The sequence below is a fragment of the Dendrobates tinctorius genome, unplaced genomic scaffold (assembly GCF_039654945.1).
Source record: "Dendrobates tinctorius isolate UK_male_01 unplaced genomic scaffold, ASM3965494v1 ptg000001l, whole genome shotgun sequence".
Classification (NCBI taxonomy): Eukaryota; Metazoa; Chordata; class Amphibia; order Anura; family Dendrobatidae; genus Dendrobates; species Dendrobates tinctorius.
Window position 1 is genome coordinate 2095023 of NW_027361669.1, and position 22398 is coordinate 2117420.

The window sequence follows — 22398 nt, forward strand, 5'->3', positions numbered from 1 at the left end:
TCTTTACAGTGTTTTAAGAATGTATTCACCCCCCTTGGCATTTTTTGTGTTTTGCTACCTCACAACCTGGAATTTCAAACTCAAAACAAACCTTATATTTTTTGTGAGTAAGTAAAGGCTTTCTCCTGTCCACTTTTCCATAAAGGTCACCTCTATGGTGTGTATGGCTTATTGTGGTAGTATGGACAGATACTCAAGTCTCTACTTTGGAACTCTGCAGCTCCTTCAAGGTTTCCTTTGGTTTCTGTGTTGCATCTCTGATTAATGAACATGGTTCCACCCATCAGTTTGTCTGGGATGCAGTTACTGACAGCTCAGTCATCCAGTTTGGTACAGGGGCGCGCTGAAGCTGTCAGTACTTTGATGGTTCAGTCATCCAGTTTGATGGTTCTTCAGAAGATCATCAGAGATTGGGATATTTTTTTAAACCAAACCCTGACTTGTATTTCTCAACAACTTTGACTTGTTTGGAGATCTCCTTGATCTTCTTGGTTAGTGGTACCTTTTGATTAATGGTGTTGCAGCCTCTTTGGACTTTCAGTAAAGGTGTGTACATTGTCGTAGATCGGCTCACTTGGCTGTACATACAGGCAGACACAGGAATGCTATTTTTATTAATTCTTCCACTGGTTTATTAAAGGCACTGTGTAAACCAGTGCAGCGTTAGCAAAATAAACACGGCCTTTCTGACGAGGAAAAAAAACACAACGTATGGCACAGTCCATGTTGCTTTGAGGATCTGCCCACTCAGTAATAAACAATAAAAAAGTTGAGCTTTCCTTATGAAAGCACAGTCCTGGAGCTTGCACCTCTAGGCACACCCAACACTGAAAGAGTCAGAAGGCTGTATATTTGTCCTCTGGAATCCACCCACTCTACAGATATTCACTCAACCTACCCCTAAGCATGGTCGATTAACCTCTCTCAGTACATAGTGTACTTTAGCGTTTTCTTAGGTTGATATCACTGAAGCTAACTACCGTAGGGATACAAATCTCCTCTCCAGTACTTTGCCAGGGACTTTGTCACAATATACTGACAGATCACGTGACACTTAGCTTGCACACAGGTGGACGTCCTTTTACTAAGCATGTGACTTATGAAGGTAATTGATTGCATCAAAATATTTTAGGGTCATCGCAAAAGGGGTGAATACATATGCACATGACAATTTTTAGTTATTTGATTGCATAAATTTAATTTATGCCTATATTTTTTTCACTTCACCAACTTACACTAGTTACTGTTGATGCAGCACACAAATCAGATTACAAAAATATTTAAACACAGGTTGTAATGTGGCTAAACTGGTAAAAAGCCAAGGGTGTAAATACTTTCACAAGCCACTCTAGCTAAAGGCAGAATTACCAATTTGCTAGAAGGCAAAAAGGGAACATTTGTGTGTTTCTGTGATTTCAGATCTTACTGTCAAATGAATCATATTTATGCAACAATAAATCTCTAGGGAGATCCTTCAAGGAAATCTAAAGATTGCAATTATATGGATATTTTTTAAATATAAAATGGGCTGAAAGTGTCATTCATATGCCAGGTGCATTATCTTTGTGTTGAGTTATAGCTTTGAACAGAAGTTAATTGGAGAAATATATATATATATATAAAGGGCTGAAAATCCGACTAAACATATTTAAGGAAGTGAAAGCAGCCTGTGATACTAAAGCTAACATGAGCTCCTAGTGTTTATTTATGTAAGACACCCATGTATTCCATCTGCACATTATAATGCAAGCTGACAGATCACGCTATAACATGAGTAGTCTAAACAAATCTAGCATACTACAATGTACATGATGGCGCAGTAAGACTAAGTGTCGAGGTAAAATAGCAGCCTCAAAACCTTTTGTTTGAAACACAATGTTTTGTATAATATTATACCAGATTTAATGTTTAGATCTCTGTTCTCTTACTATGCTCACATCTATGTTAGCCAGCGGTTCTAGAGGGTTTCTAGCATATAAGTACTATCGTTTTTTTATCATTAGACTAAGTCCTATAAATAATGGATTAGGCCAATTTTTTTATAAAATAAAACAAAATTTTTTTTGCCAATCTCACAGAATGGCAGGCACTGTACTGAATAAGGATAGTGTCTCTGACTGTAGAGCCCCCATGGATTTGATGATAAGTGAACTCCGTGCAGTGACTCCCCTCCCACTACTCCTCCCCCCCAGGGGATGCCATAATTTAGGACGCCCCACTGACCAACGGAAAGAGAGGAAGGGGCGTCCGGCCACACCCTCAGGGGTTAAATTCAGGTGCTGGGGTGGGGGTATTTCTCTTTCCTCTCCGCCTGATACCTAGAAGCTTTTTACCTAGAAGCTTTTGTCCTGGAAGCTTTTGTGCCCTGATGCCAGGAATCCCCTGCAGCCATGTCTGAGGAAGTGATGGAGGCCCTGCGGCAGAGAGCAGCACAGGTGGGTGATCCATGTATTATAGCCCTTTTATCTAAACTGGATGCGCACCCACCTGTGCCCTCTCCTGATCCCCTATTGCCGCAGACCACTCCTTTGTCTCCCGGGGCCCAATCCTCCCCTGGCCAACAGGCTTCTCTACCATCCTCCCATCCAGCTACAGTAATGCCTTCACAGGATACAGTCTCCATTTCCCTCCATGCCCCGGCCTCCCCTTTGTCTCCCGGGGCCCAATCCCCCCCTGAGCCCCTGGCTTCTCCGTCACCCCCTCATCCAGCTCCAGCACCGCCCTTACAGCACTCAGCCTCCGCATCCCTTCATGCCCCGTCCCCACCTGTCTCCTCCGCTGGCCCTCTCCTCACTGCGTCGGGCTCTTCACAGCAGTCACCCAGCTTATCTGGGGCTGCTCCTGCCTCCACTGCCGCTGCTCCGGCCTCCTCCTCTCCAGACCCGGCGAGACCTGGCAGGCGTTCTGAGCGCACATCGCGCCCACCATGTCGGTGGTAGCGTCGCCACTGGCCACCGTCGCCCCCGAAATGCTGCTGCGGATGCTCTGGCCAGTAGGCCTCAGGCCCGGATGCCATTATTAGGCTCTGGACGCCTATACAGGCCTGAAGCCACGCCCACTTCCTCCTCCATCGTTCCGCCTATCTCACCACCCATCCCTTGTCTACTGCAGAGCGGTGGGCGGAGTCGGTCCAAAGCTCCGCCCACTTCCACCCAGTATCACAGCAGAAGACCCACAAGTAGTACGCCCATCTCTAGCATTTTAATAGTGCCAATCATCAGAGCCGGGCGCATGCTCCACCCCCCCTGCGTCACCAGTGCTCCAGCGTCCGGCCCTGCACTGCCCACCCCACTGCTATAAACGCTCAGCAAAGTTTAACCCTTTCAAGTTCCAGCAGGGTCAGGCCCAGCACAGCCCCCTCCACTGCTATACCAAGGACTGGGCTGCTGCCACATCCACTTGAGGGCAGGCAGTGAAGCACTCAGCAAAGTTTAACCCTTTCAAGGTCCAGCAATATCCCTCTACCAAGCCCGGTCTCTCACGTCTCTCCTACGGGTGCATCACTGCCGCCCGTGCGGAACGTCGGGAGTTCGGGTGAGAACTGCCATACTGCTGCCGAGCGTGCTGTTCAGTCTAACCCGACCGTTCAGGACGCTCTGCAACAAAACCTACGTGTTACACAAAGCACAAATGCAGCACACTACATGCCACCAACCCCACCACTGTCGCAAACACCTGCGTCGCACACTATTTCATTGGCGGTCAGAACGCCATCCCCATTAAACACCTACAGTGAAAGCAATACTAACGCCACACCACTTACTCGACAGCCTACAAAACAACATACACCCGGCCACCACGAACGTAGCCACATACGTCACAGATCCTCCACACCATCCTCTGCGGATTCCCCCCACCACCACCTTTCTCGCTGTCCCTCTGGCTGTCGTTGTTCCCGTTGCAGGCGAAGGTGTACCTACAACAGGAGTAGCCACAGGTCGCGCTCCTCCAGACGGAGGTCAACTTCCACATCAGGGCAGTCCGATGTGTCCGAGGGCCACCGCAGCAGGCGTTCTTGGTCATCAAGCCGTAGACGTCGCACGGAATCTCCAAACCAGACTACTAGCCGGAGAAGCAGCGACGAACATCTTGCGTCCTCCAGTCGGACGCATAGCCAGCAGGGAGCGCCGTCACAAGCTCACGGCAGCCTTCGGCTGCGACGGGCTCCATCGTCATCATTAATCCGAGAAGATCCTTCCCTTTCCACCATGGCTCATAGCATCGAAGTTCTGTCATCGATTCAGAATTCCAGCCACGTTCCATTGGCCAAGACATTTCTGGGCCAGATCGGGCCTCCAGCCGGGAGCAGTATATCGCAGGGGTACCTCCTTCACAAGGAGACACTCGACTGGCGACAGACAGCGGTGAGTCTCGCATAACCAATCCACATATCAACATACACAACACAGAAGAGAGCAACCTGGCATCTGCCATCAGGGCTCTAGTCGACCACTTTAATCAGCACAGTGGTCAAACTGTCACCAGGAACATACCTCAATCAGCTAGTTTACATAAAGATGCATTTCTCTGCGGAATTAGTCCGCTAGGTACACACATAGACTTAGGCTACTTTCACACATCCGGTGTGTGGGGTCCGGCGGTGTGCGGCGAAAAGCCGGGCCGCCGGATCCGGCCTGCAGCCGTGACACCGGATGTGTGTGCGGCGTCTGATATGGCTCGGACGTGATTTAAAGGAGCCGCAGCAGGAGGTGGACAGAGACAGCCGCTGAGAGAGACAGCTGCTGAAAGGGAGGTGAGGGGAGGGTAGGAGAGGAGAGGGGAGGGGAGAGGAGAGGGGAGGGGAGAGGAGAGGGGGTTGGAGAGAGAGAGAGACATGTGGGGTTAACACTCAGCGTCCGGGCGAGAGAATCTCTCTCTCTTGCCGGGCACTTGTGGGGTTAACCCCACAGAGAGATCTCTCTCTCTCACCCAGACACTGTGAGTGTTAACCCCACAAGTGCCCGGCGAGAGAGATCTCTCACAAGTGTCTGGGTGACAGAGAGAGATCTCTCTCTCTCTCACCGGGCACTTGTGGGGTTAACATTCACAGAGTCCGGGCATGCGCTGTGGAAAAAGCCGGTCCGGCGCTGAGAAAAAACGTTGCAGAGAACGTTTTTTCCAGACGCCAGACCGGCTGTTTTTGCCGGATCTGGCAAAAACCGGATACGCCGCATATGCATCCGGCGCGATGCGGCGATAATGAAACTCTATGGGGAAAAAAACGGATCCGGTGGCAACAGGCGCCGGATCCGGTTTTTACACTTTTCGCCGCATCGCGCCTGATGCACAAAAACTGATGTGTGAAAGTAGCCTTAGAGAAAAAAGAGAAGATCTGGAATAACGACTATATAGAAAATGGTCACTGTTATCAGCGGACCAACAGTCAGTGGATAGGAAAGGAGGACTGGCGAGTGGTCATACGATAGAAACAGAGGTAAAATAGCACATACAATGAACAACTGGCTGCAGGCCTTCGCAGTCCTAGGATGTATAATGGGCCAAAAACATCCTGAACGCTGCTCAGAGTTATTCATATATATGGATTTAATATATAACTCTTATAAGTCTCATGGTGGCGTCGCTTGGAGGCGCTATGACGAGGAGTTCCGCAGGAGGCTAGCCCTGCAACCAGATTTAGGATGGGGAGTTAAAGCCACAGATGTCTGGCTACGATTAATGCTTACACAAAAACACCCTCCCTTTTCATCATCGGCCACTAGCTTCTCAGCAGCCGCAGGCCAAAACTCTGTGGTCGTACGGAGACCAGGGGCCTGCATGTTATTCAATGGCGGAAACTGTCGCTTCCAGGTGGCATGCAGATATAGACACGACTGCTCAGCCTGCGGCGGCGGACACCCCGCATCAAGGTGTACACGCCTCGCAAGCGGGACTGCTACGAGGCAAAACCCCGGTGAGCGTAGCCGCCATGGGCCCATGGCTAAGCCTGTATCCCAATAAAGAAGCTGCTCAGCAATTATACGACGGTTTTAAGTACGGTTTCTTCATCCCCTTTAAATTTAACCGAACGCCAACATCGGCAAAAAACCTTCAATCAGCGCGAGAGTTCCCAGAGATTTTACAGCAAAAAATCACAAAAGAGGTCGAACTCGGCAGGATGGCAGGCCCATTTCAATCATTACCATTCAAAAATTTCAGAATCTCGCCTTTAGGTATTGTGCTCAAAAAAGAACCTGGTAAATATCGGCTAATTCATCACCTTTCCTACCCAAAATTCGATTCGGTCAACGATGCAATACCCCCGGAAGACTCGTCGGTAACCTACGCTTCGTTTGACAGAGCTGTTGAACTTATGCGCGTAGCGGGGCACGGCGCCCTACTGGCAAAAACCGACATCGAGTCAGCTTTCCGTCTTTTACCCGTGCACCCTGAATGCTACCATTTGTTGGGTTGTAAGGTGGACCAGCTTTTTTATTTCGACATGTGCCTGCCAATGGGCTGCTCCATTTCCTGTCACTATTTCGAGCTTTTCAGCACCTTCTTAGACTGGGTAGTACGTCACGAAACAGGCAGCAATTCAACAGTACACTACCTCGATGACATTTTGTTCGTCGGACCTAGGGAATCAAAACTCTGTTCTTTTCTTCTTCAGAAGTTTAAATTTATTTCAAGGCGTTTCGGTGTCCCACTATCGCCGGAAAAAACGATCGGTCCATGTAACGTTCTCCCTTTCCTCGGTATCGAAATTGATACTAATGAGATGATTTTTCGTTTACCGGGGGATAAATTGGAAAAAACACTTCAGATAGTAAAAAGTTTCATTGTTGAAAAGAAAGTCACCCTCCAGCAGATGCAGTCTTTACTAGGCTTACTCAACTTTGCCTGACGCGTTATGCCGGTCGGCAGGGCTTTCTCACGCAGGTTATCACTAGCTACAAAGGGCATCGCCCAGCCGGGCCACCGTATCAGAATTAATCGCTCAATGAAAGCTGACTTGGCCGTCTGAAAAACATTCTTGGAAACCTACAATGGCCATACATGTGTCATGTCTCATGAGATGCTAAACAATGCCCTTGGTCTACGGTGGGCGCGGATCTCAAAAATGGTTTTGTTGCAATCTACTGCAACCAATGGTGTAAAAGCAGATGGCCGGTCCCGTAGACCTCTACCACCTGGGGCAGCAACCCCGTTTTGTTGGAAATATTTGCCATAGTGACATCAGTCGAACTATGGGGTGAAAAACTAAAAAACGCAAATATCAGATTTCTTATAAAAAACCCGGGAAGCGCTAAATGCTTAAACAGTATGTCTTCATCATCGCCACCGATCCTCGCGCTGTTGCGCCGCCTTGCACTATTATGCCTTAGACACAACATCTGGTGCCGAGCCAGAGTGACGTCTACTGTGGATGATAAGATGGTTAACTCTCTGTTGTCATCCGATTGGCAGGCCTTCAAAGTCTTCCTTCCCAACGCAGAACCAACGGGCCTACTGTGTCCTCCCTCCCTCTGGGACACAGTGGCCAATCACTGATGCCCTTGATCCGCGCCTCAGTGACACCGGCTACCTGGCAGGTTTATGGTAAGGCATGGGAAGAGTGGTGCTCGCTAATTAGAGGAAGGCCAGTCGATACTTATGATCGGGCAAGATGCGACGTGGTGGTAGAACTCCTGAATCAGCTCAGGAGTAGAGGTGCGTCGGGCACATTAGCGCAACGTCATTTATCGGGAGTAGCCTTTTTCTTTCAGCTAGTGGGATGGGCTGATGTTACTAAATATTTTTTCATAAAGCAAGCCGTTAAAGGCTGGAAAAGGCTCCAACCCAGTCAGGAATGTCGTCGCCCCGTTTCTTTAAGCCTGTTGCATGATATTATAACAATATCTAAAACGGTGTGCAGGTCTCAATATGAGTCAGCCTTAATATCTGCAGCGTTTGCAATCGCATTCTTCGGGGTGCTGCGAATTAGCGAACTAGTGTCGCATTCCAAAACAGCATTTGTAGGCGGGTTAATTAATGAGGATCTCGTAATATGCAGCGACGCTCTGCGCATTAGAGTGCGAAAATCCAAATGTGACCCCACCGGTAGGGGGTCGTGGGTCCTGGTTAAGGCCGTAGACGGCCCCGTATGCCCTGTCAAGATAGTCAGACACTACGCGGCCATAAGGCACGAAAGTAGATTTTTTTCTCTATCACACCGACGGGTCCCCGCTTACTAAATATCAATTTCACACAATTTTTAAGCTATGTCTACAAGCTGTCAGTGTAGACTCTAAACAATATGGGACACATTCTTTTAGAATAGGAGCAGCCACTGAAGCGGCTAGGGCTGGTGTAGCTGAAGCTGAAGTACAGAGATTGGGACGTTGGAAATCTGCATGCTTTGCGAGATACATAAGACCAGACCTGCTCTAACACATCTTGTTTCTTACAGGAGGTCATAGGCCCACAGTTTGGGTATTGGGACATTCTTTTATTTATTGGGCAGGCAAAAGAGCAGAAATACGCCCCGGTGGAAAGAATTTTAAACTCCCACGTATACAGGTCAACTGGAGAGGCATCAGAGGGCTCCTGTGGAATCAAATCTTCCCGGAGTTGGTTAAAATTTCTAAAATGGCAAAAGGGCCGCTGATATTGGTGTTACATGCTGGTGGTAATGATTTGTGCAAGACAACAGGAGGGGAGCTCTTCACGACAATGAAAACCGACATAAAGCTGGCGGTTTGCTTGATACCAGATATGGTGGTTGTGTGGTCTGATATAATAGGCCGTTGACAAGTCAAGGAGAAGGATAAACGCAAAGATGGCAACGTTTGTCAAAGAGAACTACGGCATCGTGGTTCACCACCACAATCTAGAAGAGGAAATCTCACTCTACCTGAGACCGGACGGCGTTCATCTCACAGACATTGGGCTTGATATGTTGTTAACTAATTTGCAGGATGGGGTTGAACAGGCCTTAATGATGTTGTGTGGGGGTCGGAGTCCTGTGTAGGTCATACACATGATCCTCCGTGGCGGTAGTGTAGAGGGCGGCAAGGTTCGTAACCTCTCATCAGCCAACGTGCCCAGCGGTCGTGGGCCCACAGCTTTGAGAACGTTGTGAATTGTACTTGCCTCTCTCTGCTTATTATTAATAAACTGTGACCGACCTGTTCAACCCATCCATGCTTGTCGGTGTTTTGTTATTACAGGATTGGTGGGAGGCGGGATGGCACTGCTTACGACACACAGGTCTCTGCAGTCTGGCAGGCACTGTACTGAATAAGGATAGTGTCTCTGACTGTAGAGCCCCCATGGATTTGATAAGTGAACTCCGTGCAGTGCCTCCCCTCCCACTACTCCCCCCCCCAGGGGATGCCATAATTTAGGATGCCCCACTGACCAACGGAAAGAGAGGAAGGGGCATCCGGCCACACCCTCAGGGGTTAAATTCAGGTGCTGGGGTGGGGGTCTTTCTCTTTCCTCTCCGCCTGATACCTAGAAGCTTTTGTCCCACCCTCCCTCCCTTATAGATTAGCGAGTGTGCGGCGCAAATGTTGTTTAAAATCTATAGTTTAAAAAAAAAAAAAAAAATTATTCATGTTTGTTTTGTGTAAAATTACTATTCACATTATCTTTGTCACAGCGGTAGTGTAGAGGGCGGCAAGGTTCGTAACGTCTCATCAGCCGACGTGCCCAGCGGTCGTGGGCCCACAGCTTTGAGAACGTTGTGAATTGTACTTGCCTCTCTCTGCTTATTATTAATAAACTGTGACCGACCTGTTCAGCCCATCCATGCTTGTCGGTGTTTTGTTATTACGGGATTGGTGGGAGGCGGGCTGGCACTGCTTACGACACACAGGTCTCCGCAGTCAGAGATATTTAAAAAAAAAATGGTCAAAGGAGGAAGGTTGAGACACAACTAAGGAAAAGAAGGGTGCCGGCGGCCATTGTGGAGGACTTGTCCGTTGTGGCCAGTGATAATCTCCCTCTGGAAGATGTGACTGACCACAGAAGGAGCAAGATGGTGGCGATTCACACACTGAGAAACCCGCAGCATGTGAGCGTAGGAGGTGTGCAGGCGGCTGGTTTGGGCCCTGCATTCCTGTGCATGCCTGCCTATTGAAACAGGGTATGTGTTATGTGTTTATTATGTACACTGTATAATATGATGATAGCTGACATTGTCTTGATGTGAGCTGATGTACCTGTGTTTACATCTTTTTATGTTTGGGACAAGGATAGGGACATCTATTGTTAGAGTGAGGTCAGCATTGGTAAGGGTTATTATAGTGTAGTTTCAGGTTAGCCTTAAGGGGGGCACTATAGAGTTAGATGTAGATGTCAGATTAAGGAAAGAACTGGTTTTAGCCAGAGTAGTAGACATGATATCTCTGCAGCGGAGCTTCGAGGTGTGATGAGGAAGCAGCAGCAGACCTTCAGTATGGCTATCACCCTGGCCCCCGTTACATGAGGACATGCGGACGTCCCCCGCTCACTGGTACAAGCAGAGAGATGATGACAGCCACAACAGCAACAGTGATGTAGCGATAATAGTACCACAGAAATTGATACAGCACTGCATCCTGCAGGAGATTGTGCCCATCACGGCTACCGTATACTTCAACATGATGAACGGTTCTCTTACGCTGATACTGGATAACCTCAATACTCTGGCCCATATCGAAAAGGAGCTTCAGAAAAAGTAGTGCTGTGAAGATCTGAAGTGAAGTTCCTGTTGAGCTGCCTCTGGTACATACAATAATTTCCACATATGACCTATTTGATCCCGAGGAAGAACAGTAGAATGACAAGACCACCCCATGTGAAAGAGTACGAGATGCCTCTCCATCTGCACCCACACCCCAAAAACCCCAATAAGGACAAGGAAAAAGGGAGCGAACCAGAAATCAGGAAGATGGAAAAGCATCTCCAGTATCTGGACACCGTCCTGTCACCACTGCGGAGCTCAGACAACGATGTGATTGTGCTGGGGAGCAGTCCGCTGGCTGAATTGATCATAAAAGTACACCGCAGGGGGAAAATCTTAAGGATAAACATCTGACCTACAGACACCCTAGAGAAGTTGATGGAGTCTGTAACCTCACAACTGGAAGTTGCCTCTCCACAGATTTTACTACTGACATAATAGATTGTGTGGTACATTCATCCTTCAGGGAACCAGGATCTGATGGTCAATCTGATGAGATGTGTCTGTAGGTCCAGGGGAAGAACAAGCAGTCCCCACCTCAGCGTCACAATTGGGATGACTGAGAAGTTCCAGACCCTCATGAATCAGTGTAAAGCCACCATGGGCCTCTCCAATAATGTCTGCTTCATGGTCAGAAACTGAATGGCAGGAATACAGCCCAGGAGATTGGCCTGAAAAGCGAGGACATCATAGAAGCATGGGCGTGGGCAATACTCACATAGAGACAAAAATTATGGCCTGAGAAAGATCTTTAAAAGTTGGCAAGTATACAGGGTTGTATGTTTGGAATATTTTTTTCTAAAACCCAGCATAAGGTCTCATTGACACGTCAGTATTTCTCGTGCGAGTCGAGTGCTATTCGTGTTTTTCTTGGATATCACTTGTGTCAATGGTAATTTTAGGGGACTGTTCATATGCTGACCAAGTGTTCTGAGCAAAATCACAGAGATATGTCCAATATTGATCCAAGTGTTGAATGAAACTTGGAAATGCAAGTCTATGGGACCATGAAAAAAAATTGAACAGTACTCGGATGCCATCAGTTTTTCGCGGATTGTTAGACAGGAGAAGGTGGAGATATTTTTTTTTCGCATAGGAGAGAACTGATGAAAAAGCAGACCAAAGTCTGATGAAATTCTGATGACACTGTGATACAATATATTGTTTTATTATATTGTTTTGTTATCAGTTGTCTTAGCAGTAGCACTTTTTTGTACTTTTTAACATCTTAGTCCAAATGTATGAACTAAGCTCAATCTTTGACCGTCTAGCGTAACTGACATGCTGCAGTATGTACATTGCAGCAGAGAGGAGGGACCCTGAGGAGCTATCAATAATGCTAAGTGGGAGCAGATTAAAGTCAACTCATGAATGCAATTAGACGCAAAAGTTCCTTTAATCACTTGTTGGATTTATTGTAAAATCATGCAGGAAAACTCTTAAAAATTGTCATATATTCTGATATGTTCAAGAAAAGAACACAATTCTAAATCAGGTCTACCAGATTTCATTAATAATGTATGCAGTTTATATTGTGATAGATCCACTTTACCACTCAAGCAAGATTACTTCTATGGTTAACATAGATTTCAACCCATTTATCCTTATAAGTAGAGTTGAGCGACTTTGGTCGGATCGGGTTTCATGAAACAAAATTTGTTTCAGATGAAACTGGTCCGACTAAGGCAAAAAAAGTTGGAGTTTCGTCCGAAACCCAACCCCAATGCAAGTCAATGGGAAATAAAAGTCGGCATTGAGCAGATGACATTCATCCACTCAATGCCGACTTTTAATCCCCATTGACTTGCATTGGGGTCGGGTTTCAGACAAAACTCCGACTTTTTTTGCCCTAGTCGGACCAGTTTCATCTGAAACAAATTTTGTTTCATGAAACCCGATCCGACCAAAGTCGCTCAACTCTATTTATAAGCCTCCATTATGACAGACATGGAGCCCGAATGACCCCATTACTGAATGTATATAAAATTCAGATTTCCTATCACATTAACACAAAAATATAGAATGGACTTAGTTATACCTGCGGATATAGTCCACATTTCTCCTCTCCTCAGGGATTTATAGAAAACAACTGGGCTTTACTCAGCCTATCCGGGTCCAGAGCTGAGGCTGCACTGCTGCTTCCAGCGTTAGTTATTGATTGACATGATATGTACATGATATGTACAGCGCTGCAGTCAATCAGTGAGGTCAGTGGCTCTGACTGGCCACTGACGTCTATTGAGGCAGTGCCGCTGAGCGCACTGATTGGCTTCAGTGCTATCGATGTGATGCCAGAACTGCAGACAATGACAAATGCTATGAGGGTCAGTGCAGACTCAGCACTGGACCCATGGAGGATGAGGAAAGCACATATTTGTTTTCTTTCAACAAACTGGGGACAGGGGTTTTCTTACAAAGGAAAACAGCTTTAAAGATATAATAGTAAAAATATAATGCTCCAGACAACCATGATAAATTATATAAAACAGAGATTGTTATAAAACAGAAATTGTGGACATTAAAGCTATGTCCACACGTTGCAGAACTCCCGCGGAAGTTACCGCGGGAATTCTGGAATTCCATTCCGTGGGAAAACCGCATTTTAAATTCCCACGATTTTCCAGCGGAAAAACTAGCGATTTGCAAGTGTAATTAGCTGGCAGAATGCTAGAGTTTTCCAAGCGATCTGTAGCACCGCTTGGAAAACTGATTGACAGGTTGGTCACACTCGTCAAAAACAGTGTTTGACGAGTGTGACCAACTTTTTACTATTGAGGCTGCCTATGCGGCATCAGTAGTAAAAAGATCTAATGTTAAAAATAATAAAAAAAATAAAAAAATTGTGTTTTTCTCACCTTCTGACGTCCAGCGCATTGCGATACTGCCGGCAGGTCCCGTTCCAAGTGATGCATTGCACCAATGACCTTTGATGACTTCACAGTCCTGTAAGACTGCTACTGTGTCGCGAGATCGCGACATTATCAAAGGTCATTGCCGCAATGCATCACTGGGAACGGGACCTGCCGGCAGCGTCGCTGAAGCCTGGGGACGCTGCACGGGACATCGGAAGGTGAGAATATGACGATTTTTTTATTTTAATTCTATTTCTAACAGGGATATGGTACCCAGAGCCTGGAGGACAGTCTCCTCTCCTCCGGACCATGGGTACCATCCGCAAATGTGGGCATGGTGGGCACAGCCACATGCGGAAAGTAAGCAGAACAATGCATTTGGGTCGCCCTCCCAGGGCTGTGGGGTACTCGGTACCGGGCCGGTGTCAGGGGAATGTGTCACAGCAGCGGTGACCCGGTCCGTGGCCCTGGGCGCCCAATATCAATGGCGATGGTGTTAAAGGTGTTAGAGTTTATTGGCATAGTTCGTGACGCCACCCATGGTATTTGGCAAGTGAGGTGTTAGCCAACGCTGCGTACAGATCCTCTGGGACTGATGGTGTGGTGCAGCAGAGATGGTATAGCTCCCCACAGGTGGAGCTGTAGTCCCAGGGCAGTGTAGGTGCAATGGATGAGGAGATGCACAGGATGGTGTAGATGTTGTTACCCAGGTATAGCGATGCGGGAATAACTGGAGGACACCAGAGTATGCGGTTCCAAAGCTTTACTCACTGTTTGCAGTTCACACCACTGCCTGCCTCCGTACTGTGTTCTCCAGGTCAGGGCACCAGCCAACCTCCAGGCAGGACAGGACTCTCCCTTCCACACTCCGCCAAAATGTACCTTCACTGAACGATTCCTCAAATGCGCCTTTAGGTGCAAAGCACTCCAGTACTTAGTTACCCTGGAATGCCTCTCTCTAGGTGTTCCTAGTCTCTACTTGTATGACAGACAGCTGTAGCCTGCTTCGGGGACTCCTCTCCTGAGTCCTGGCTCTCTATCCGTTTTGCTGTTGTGTCCCAAATCTATGGTGGGAGTAAGGCATTAGCGGCTCACTACTCCTCCGGTATCTGTTGCCGGATATAAAGATCAAATCAACCTCGGGGACCGGGCCCCGGCCTTTGCGCTGAGAACCTATAGGCAGGGTTCCTATCCAACCCACTCCTCCTCTCTGTTCTCCTTCTCCTTCGTTCCGATCTGTTCTATCTCTCTCTTATGGAATTTGTAGTCTTCAGTCTACATCTCTTTCTCCTTCTCTTCCTTCCCTGAGAAGCTCGTTCCACTAAGACCAGTCCTCAGCCTCTCCTGTCTGACTGCCTTCCTCCGCCTTGAGCTCCTCTCAGGCTGACCTGCTGTCAGCCTGCTCTCTTCTCTGTGTCTCTCCCCAGACTGACCCCTTCTGAGTCTCTCCCAGATTGACCCCTTCTGGGTCTCTCCCAGACTGACTTGAAATCCTACACCTTCCCTCTCTTTTATATCATCTAACTCCACCCGCCTCCCAGCACAGCTCATCTTACGAAGCAGGGTTCCACGAGGGGTACTCTGCTAACCCCCAGCCTGTAGCTGTTAGGTGGCCCCACTGAACTATCCTGTGTGTGGAATGCAGGTGTGGAGCGTGGTCAGGAGTTCCCACCTTACCTGGATGGTGGGGCACTACACCTTAGGAAAAGGTGCAGTACCTCTGTGGTGACTGAAGCCTCAGGGGCGCCACACATTCCTATGTGAGTGGAATCGCCGCGATTCCACAAAATAATGAGCATGCTGCGTATTTTTCCGTGATGCGATTCTGCCGCAGGAAAACCCGCAGCATTAGCACAGCATTGCGGAATCCCATAGGATTGCATGGGATGCTTTTTTTTGCGTTTTCGCAGCAAAATCGCGCGATAAAATCCGCTGCGAAAACGCGAAAAAAACGCAACGTGTGAATGCAGCCTAAAGGTGTTTTCCATTTTTAGTAATCTATTGTGACCAGTTGCTGTTCAGTTTCAAAAAATAATCTGTAATATACTCACCCTCCCTGGGTCTAATGCTGTGTCTGTGCTGCTGCTCTGCTCTCAGTTGTTTGTCTGCAGCGCTGACAACACATTGACTGCTGCAGCCAATCACTGAGCTCAATTGGCTTCTGAGCTCAGAGATTGGCCACAGTGTTGTCACTCCCTCCCTCCAAATTGACAGATCCAGGTCAACCGATACACTAATGCATATGGAGGTCACCAGAATCCCTCAAATAGCAGATGTTTGTGAGAAGGATATCTAATGTTGATTTTTCCAAAACATACTGCTAATCCCTCTCTTCCTATCTAAATAAACAAGCACGCTCAACGGAGCTGCATATTTATGTTTAAGACATAGCTGTTGGATTTCCGTGAGATCATCTGATATTATGTTTTTTTCATGGGAATAGCTGGTCTAAAAATGCCTAAAATTAAGAATAGTGATAAAATAACACAAAAAAGCTCAACAGCAGATACAACATCCCATAAACGTCACATGACCACTGCAGTAAATCACTGGCTTCAGCATTCATGTGCCATATACTGACACCAGATTATACTTACAGTTGTGACCAAAAGTATTGACACCCCTGCAATTCTGTCAGATAATACTCAGTTTCTTCCTGAAAATGATTGCAAACACAAATTCTTTGGTATTATTATCTTCATTTAATTTGTCTTAAATGAAAAAACACAAAAGAGAATGAAGCAAAAAGCAAAACATTGATCATTTCACACAAAACTCCAAAAATGGGCCAGACAAAAGTATTGGCACCCTCAGCCTAATACTTGGTTGCAAAACCTTTAGCCAAAATAACTGCGACCAACCGCTTCCGGTAACCATGAATGAGTTTCTTACAATGCTCTGCTGGAATTTTAGACCATTCTCCTTTGGCAAACTGCTCCAGGTCCCTGATATTTGAAGGGTGCCTTCTCCAAACTGCCATTTTTAGATCTCTCCACAGGTGATCTATGGGATTCAGGTCTGGACTCATTGCTGGCCACCTTAGAAGTCTCCAGTGCTTTCTCTCAAACCATTTTCTAGTGCTTTTTGAAGTGAGTTTTGGGTCACTGTCCTGCTGGAAGACCCATGACTTCTGAGGGAGACCCAGCTTTCTCATACTGGGCCCTACATTATGCTGCAAAATTTGTTGGTAGTCTTCTGACTTCATAATGCCATGCACACGGTCATGCAGTCCAGTGCCAGATGCAGCAAAGCAACCCCAAAACATCAGGGAACCTCCGCCATGTTTGACTGTAGGGACTGTGTTCTTTTCTTTGAATGCCTCTTTTTTTCTCCTGTAAACTCTATGTTGATGCCTTTGCCCAAAAAGCTCTACTTTTGTCTCATCTGACCAGAGAACATTCTTCCAAAACGTTTTAGGCTTTTTCAGGTAAGTTTTGGCAAACTCCAGCCTGGCTTTTTTATGTCTCGGGGTAAGAAGTGGGGTCTTCCTTGGTCTCCTACCATACAGTCCCTTTTCATTCAGATGCTGATGGATAGTACGGGTTGACACTGTTGTACCCTCGGACTGCAGGGCAGCTTGAACTTGTTTGGATGTTAGTCGAGGTTCTTTATCCAACATCCGCACAATCTTGCGTTGAATTCTCTTGTCAATTTTTCTTTTCCGTCCACATCTAGGGAGGTTAGCCACAGTGCCATGGGCTTTAAACTTCTTGATGACACTGCGCACGGTAGACACAGGAACATTCAGGTCTTTGGAGATGGACTTATAGCCTTGAGATTGCTGATGCCTCCTCACAATTTGGTTTCTCAAGTCCTCAGTAAGTTCTTTGGTCTTCTTTCTTTTCTCCATGCTCAATGTGGTACACACAAGGACACAGGACAGAGGTTGAGTCAACTTTAATCCATGTCAACTGGCTTCAAGTGTGATTAAAGTGTGATTTAATTATTGCCAACACCTGTTAGGTGCCACAAGTAAGTTACAGGTGCTGTTAATTACACAAATTAGAGAAGCATCACACGATATTTTGAACAGTGCCAATACTTTTGTCCACCCTCTTTTTTATGTTTTTTTGTGGAATTATATCCAATTTAGCTTTAGGACAATTTTTTTTGTGGTTTTTCATTTAAGACAAATTAAATGAAGATAATAATACCAAAGAATTTGTGTTTGCAATCATTTTCAGGAAGAAATTGAGTATTATCTGACAGAATTGCAGGGGTGTCAATACTTTTGGCTACAACTGTACATGGCTTTGGGCAATTTCTTGAACTGCTTGAAAAAAACCTTTAGGATTATATCTTTTCTTTGTAAGGGTGTTTGGGGGTATCTTAAAATGAAGTCCTAAACTGAGTATATTACTCGGAATTTTTCATTTCTGAATAACCATTATTAGAAAGAAATAATATTATTTATAGGCTCTTCGGAGGTTAGCTTAGCATGAAGTGCTGTTACTTAGGGAATGTTTTTACATTGGATACCATGGAAATGTATAACAAGGTTTACATGAATCTGGAAAGCAGGTGAGAAATACTTTATGTTAAAAGAAGTAAAAACAAGTTAAAAGGCAGAGTAGGTCCAGCTAAATATTGACTTTGTGATCTCTGCACAAAGTCCATGTCAAAGTGCAGACAAGTTAAGACTTATTAAATGTTGGATACTTCCACCTGGCAACTATGTTACATATTCTTCTCAGTAAGCGGATTGTATGTGCACATTTCAGCAGGATGGTCTTTTGAAACTTGAGATACTTCATCTCTTTTGATTAGGAACTTTGGCTTTTGAGCAAACACTTTTTGAAGTAGGAAGCCCCTAAAGGGCCCGTCACACTAAGCGATATCGCTAGCAATATCGCTAAAATGTCACTGGTTTTGTGACGTAGCAAGCGATATTGCTAGTGATATTGCTATGTGTGATACTTACCTCTGACCAGCTCCCCCGCTGGTTATCGCTGATCGCGCGAGAACGGCCTGGGCCGTTTCTCGTCGTTTGCTTTCTGCTGGGCTTCCTGCTGTGGCGACGAGCGATGCGTGGACGCGGGCGGGAGGACATCTTTAGGCTACTTTCACACATCAGTTTTTTGCCGTCAGGCAGGATCCGGCTATTTTTAGAAAAAACGGATCCGGCATAAATTTTGGAGAACTGTAGAAACGGATCCGTTTTTTTGCTGGATCCGTCTGGCAGGTTATATCTGTTTCCGGGGGCTGGCCAATTGGATCTGAGCATGCGCAGACTTAAAAAAAACGGATCCGGTGGCTGGATCCGTCTTTTTCTGGATCCGGCGCATTCCGGCGCCCATAGACTTTCATTGTAGCAAAAAGCTGGAAGCGCCGGATCCGGCGCTTCCGGCTTTTTCGCCGGAGACATAAAAAACGTTACAGTAGCCGTTTTTTCCAGACGCCGGAATGAGACAAGTAGCCGGATCCGGCAAAAAACGGATGAAACGCAATGCCATCCGGCGCGATCCGGCGCCAATGCAAGTCAATGGGGAAAAACTGGATCCGGCATTGCATTTTGCCGGATCCGGTTTTACAAAAAAAAGCCGGATCGCGCCTGACGGCAAAAAACTGATGTGTGAAAGAGGCCTTATCGCCTCGTCTGACAGGTAAGTAACGACTGCCGACCACTGCTATGTCGCTGGTGAGATCTGCCTGTTTGGCAGCTCACTAGCGACCACTTAGCGATGCACCAGCGATCCTGACCGGGTCATATCATTGTCGGGATCGCTGGTGCATCGCTAAGTGTGACAGTACCTTAACACAGTAGGCTGAGAACAAAAGGTGCAGTGACATAAAAAGAGCGGCCAACGTTTGACTGCTTGCCAAATCTTGGAAAGTCCATTCAGAATCTCCATCACCTGGGATGATTGGAAGGAAATAAAAAGGTCAGATATTCCACACCTTTCTATCTCCAAATTATGAGAAGGGTTCTCCTATAGGGTTATTTCTCAGATTAAAGCAGCAGTGGAAATTAACTAATTGCCATAGAGTTAGGCCTCATTCGTTTGTCATTTTTATGCCTTACAAGTAAAGCAAACCGAGTGCCATCAGTGTTTAGTTCCATCAATCTGGTTAGCGTTTCATCAGTTTTTTTGCCATACGAGAAAAGCAAACCGAGTGGATTTTAATCAGAGTTCCATCAGTTTGGTTAAGCGTCTCATCAGTTTTTTTCATTGATGAGGAAAAAAAATGTTTTTCCACCTTCCTCTGTCAATGAAAAATGGACAGCACTCAGATGACAAGCCATTTTTTCACGGACCCATTGTCTTTCATCGCCCAGTTTGATCTGACGCTGAGCATGTCTCTGCGATTTTGCAACAATTGCTCAGTTTGGAAGAATTACTAACATGTGAACAGCCCATAGGCTATGACATGTACGAGTGCTATCCCTCGGAAACAAGGATAGCCATCGTATGTGAAAAGCTGACATGTGAATAAGTCCTTACTTCACTCACCCTTCATTGTAGCCGCTGAAGAAAAATTTGAAAAATCATAGTTTTATATTGTGCACGTTCAAATAAATGAGTGACCATCAAGGTTGAATCAAGTTTGTCTATGGGAATAGCAGCTCTTTGCACTAGCGGCCTGCTCTACTAGTAGTGAGCAGTATGGAAACCACCAGTTTAACACTTTTACTATAATAACTTTTGGAACATGTACAGTGAAGGAAATAAATATTTAATCCCTTGCTGATTTTGTAAGTTTGCCCACTGACAAAGACATGAACAGTCTACAATTTTAAGAGTAGGTTAATTTTAACCCCTTCCTGACATCCGACATACTATCCCGTCCATGGGACCCGGGCCCCTATGCCCATGGACGGGATAGTACGTTTACCACGATCAGCGGCGCCCACGTGGTGAGCGCCGCTGATCGCGGCCGGGTGTCAGCTGATTATCACAGCTGACACCCGGCACAATGTGTCAGGGGCGGTCACGGACTGCCCCCAACACGTTAACCCCTTGCACACCGCGATCAAACATGTTCGCGGTGTACCGGGGGTTAAAGGGAAGCATTGGCAGGGAGGGGGTTCCCTCCGTGCTTCCCTGAGCCCCCCACAGCAGGGCAATGTGCAGCGCTGCTGCGGGGGGCTCCTTTCCTGCAGGCCCCCGAATCCAAGATGGCGACGGGGGCCTTCGGGGGCCTGCAGGAAGCTGGCTTCCTCAGTGCCTGCAAAGCGCAGGCATGAGGAAGCCTTCTGCACTGCCTGTGACAGATCGCTGATCTGTCACAGTGATCTGTGATGTGACAGATCAGCGATCTGTCACAGGACAGTGATGTCCCACCTGGGACTATTTAATAAAGTTAAAAAAAATTTAAAAAAGTGTTTAAATAATTAAAAAAAAAATCGCCAAATAAATTAGAAAAAAAAAAAAATATTCCCCCAAATAAATCCATTTTTTGGAAATAAAAAAAAAAACTATTAAAAGTACACATATTAGGTATCGCCGCGTCTGTAATGACCCGCCCTATAAAACTGTCCCATTAGTTAACCCCTTTAGCGAACCCCTTAAAAAATAAAAATAAAAAACGAAGCAAAAAATAATGATTTATTATCAAACCACCAAACAAAAAGTGTAATAACGCGCGATTAAAAAGACGCATATAAATATCCATGGTACCGCTGAAAACGTCATCTTGTCCCGCAAAAAACGAGCCATGAAACAGCATCATCAGCGAAAAAATAAAAAAGTTATAGCTCGCTGAATAAAGCGATGCAAAAATAATTATTTTTTATATAAAATAGTTTTCATTGCATAAAACCGACAAAACATAAAAAAACGACCTAAATGAGGTATCGCTGTAACCGTACTGACCCAAAGAATAAAACCGCTTTATCAATTTTACCGCACGCGGAACGGTGTAAACGCACCCCCCCCAAAAGAAATTCATGAAACTGTGGTTTTTATTCATTCTGCGTCCCAAAGATTGGAATAAAAAGCGATCAAAAAATGTCACGTGCCCGAAAATAGTACCAATAAAAACGTCAACTCATCCCGCAAAAAATAAGACCTCACATGACTCGGTGGGTCAAAATACGGAAAAATTATAGCTCTCAATATGTGGTGATGCAAAAACTATTTTTACAATAAAAAGCGTCTTTTAGCGTGCGACAGCTGCCAAATATAAAAACCGCCATAAATAGTAAATCAAACCGCCCGTTATCACCCCCTTAGTTAGGGAAAAATAATAAAATTAAAAAAATGTATTTATTTCCATTTTTCTATTAGGGTTAGGGCTAGGGTTAGGGTTAGGGTAGGGTTAGGGCTAGGGTTAGGGTTAGGGCTAGGGTTAGGGCTAGGGTTAGGGTTAGGGCTGAGATTAGGGTTAGGGGTGTGTTGGGGTTCGGGTTGGAGTTAGAATTGGGGGTTTCCACTGTTTGGGCACATCAGGGGCTCTCCAAATGCAACATGGCATCTGATCTCAATTCCAGCCAATTCGGAGTTGAAAAAGTCAAATGGTGTTCCTTCCCTTCCAAGCTCTGCCATGCACCCAAACAGTGTTTTACCCCCACATGTAGGGTATCAGCCTACTCAGGACAAATTGCAAAACAATTTTTGGGGTCCAATTTCTCCTGTTACCCTTAGGAAAATAAAAAATTGGGGGCAAAAATATCATTTTTGTGGAAAAAATGATTTTTTTATTTTCACATCCGAGCGTTATAAACTTCTGTGAAGCACTTGGGGGTTCAAAGTGCTCACCACACATCTAGATAAGTTCCGTGGGGAGTCTAGTGTCCAAAATGGGGTCACTTGTGGGGAGTTTCAATAGTGTAGGTACATCAGGGGCTCTCCAAACGCACATGACACCCGCAGACCATTCCATCAAAGTCTGCATTCCAAAACGTCACTGCTTCCCTTCCGAGCCCCGACGTGTGTCCATACAGTAGTTTTCTCCCAC

At 46.2% G+C, this 22398-nt stretch overlaps 1 pseudogene; it reads left to right on the plus strand.

Annotated features, from left to right (window-relative positions):
* Positions 1–10415: 10415 nt before the first annotated feature.
* On the plus strand, positions 10416–11370 carry LOC141086128 (NFATC2-interacting protein-like; annotated as a pseudogene).
* Positions 11371–22398: the final 11028 nt, after the last annotated feature.